This window comes from Neopsephotus bourkii, unplaced genomic scaffold (assembly GCF_033783945.1).
Source record: "Neopsephotus bourkii isolate Nb327-2 ecotype Australia unplaced genomic scaffold, CSIRO-AGI_Nbou_v1 NB_1820, whole genome shotgun sequence".
Classification (NCBI taxonomy): domain Eukaryota; kingdom Metazoa; phylum Chordata; class Aves; order Psittaciformes; family Psittacidae; genus Neopsephotus; species Neopsephotus bourkii.
Genome location: NW_026902293.1, coordinates 12,124,490 through 12,126,762, shown reverse-complemented (window position 1 = coordinate 12,126,762; position 2,273 = coordinate 12,124,490).

The window sequence follows — 2,273 nt, the reverse complement described above, 5'->3', positions numbered from 1 at the left end:
CCAGCATCAGAACTGTATATATTTTTATAACTTCCGTGATCCCCTTCATAAAACTACTCTCATGTGGCATTGCCCCATATATGCAAATCTCACATTTGGTGTGAGCAGCAGCTCATCAGAAGACAAATGAAAGCCTGGGTATCTTAATTCAATAAGGAAGTCAGTTTAAAGGCATTAGTCTCCCTTTTAGAAAGAGGAAAAATGTCCAAAAAAACCCCTCAAAGTAGCCAAACTAAAATTGACTGCCACGTTACTGCAGCATAGCTCCAGCTTATCTTAAGGGGAAGACAATTTCTAATTTTTTCCTACTTTTTACAACAGCAATGGAACTCAAGCTGTCTCTTTTAAGGTAATTCTTCAGAAACTTGCTTTCATTCATTTAGAGCTCCCCAATCAAAGTAACTTATTTTAAATAACTTCTGAATAAGCAGCTCAGAAAATCCAGACTGCAGGTAGCATCCAAACAAATTCTTTTGGTTCTCTAGCACAAGAGCAATGGATGTCTGTTAAACTGTTTCACACCATTTGCTAAAAGCTAGTATCACATTTCCACAGCCATCCCTTGCCCTCCAATCCCAAGGGCAATTAATTACATGTGACTTCTAAAAGCAAGGAGTTAAGTATTACCAAGGAAATGATGATTGTCACAATGCAAATGGTAAAGAATATTAAGGCCAGTGAATAATAACTGAGTATTTATAAATAACACTAATTTCTATTAAACCTTGCTTTTCCAAATATAACCAGAACAAAAGCACAACAATTCTGTAGTGTACCAAGTGTATATTTCAATTTACTGTATGCAGTCTAACAACAAATTTGGTCATAATTTCCCAGATATACATAAACGATTTAAGTAGTAAAAGAAGATTCAGTTCCAAGAGAATAAGATCATACCTTGAGGGGAAGGAAAAAAAACCAAATAAAACCAAAACAAAACAAAAAAAAGGGGAGGGAAGGGGGGGGGGGAGAAAAGGAAAAAATACATGAAGAATGTAGAGCCAGGTCCAGTTTCTAAGCACTAAGTGAGCAGTATTTTTAATAAAGCAGATTTAGGTGAATGTCAGATATATATATATTTTTATATATAGACAGATCTACCAATTGTAAACTATGGTTTTAAAGGGGATAAATGGGATGGAAAAAATCTTTATGCTATACTTACATATTCACAAAGCAGAACATCACTTTAACGTTTAAAATACTTTTTCATTCATATCATCTTTGCCCAACTAATTTCTACTTTGGACCCCACCAGAATTACACATTACTCATTTCAGTCTAGAACAGAGAGAATAAAATGTATTCTTCAGTGTAAAAAAAGGCACCCCACCCTCCCACCCTCCCCAAGAAACTAATCATCTCTCAGGTTTACAGTGATGTGGAAACTACCAATAAAACAAGTGGATGATAAAAAAAAGAAGCATTTTAATTCCCATTTAACTGTAGTTCAAACTCATCTCAGCTTCAATCAGCAAAACCAGTATCTTAACATTATGTTACTGTTCTAATGATGTAAAGGACAACAGTAAAGCTTGTCTCTTTAAATACATACTAATTGTGTTCAGATGGAACACCATTAAGATTCTGTCTGTCAAAGCATAGTTCAAAGTCATCCACAAAGCTAACATAATTTAGTTACTTGATATAAAATAGGAAAAAATATACTCATTTTAAAATTAAACAAAGCTGAAAACATGGTGACCCTCAATTGGTTTTTATACAGTACTGTCACACTGGCCTAGCTATGCGCCATGATAAATGCTCTGCATATTTACTGTTGTGACATAGTAAATCAGATGCATTGTTCCAATGATAGCCTGACTTCATTTGCCTTAGCCTAGACAACACGGAGGAGTTGAAGATGAAGGTGTAACGCCCTCCCTTCCCTTTGAAAGAGGCCAAAATCATTGGTACAATATTAGCAGCTTGGGGGGGAATAAATAAAAATCCACGGGGCGACAGAAATTCAAATTTCAGTGCCTCCAAAGAAATTTGAAATAAAGACTGCAGGGAGAGGTCATCCTGAAAGGCAGAAACTCAAAGAGTATTATTTTGCTTTGGACTTTCCATTTTTTCTTAACAAAAAAATAATTGCAGCAAATTAAGTCGACAAGTTAAGTGTAATTGGTTTACATTAAACACTAGCAACAACCCCATTAAGTACAAAAGAATAAAAAAGTCTTGTGTTCATTTTCATGACGAACAATGGGCACAATAGCCTAGTGTCCAATTCACATCACAAACTAGCCAAAAACTGGACAAGTAAGAAA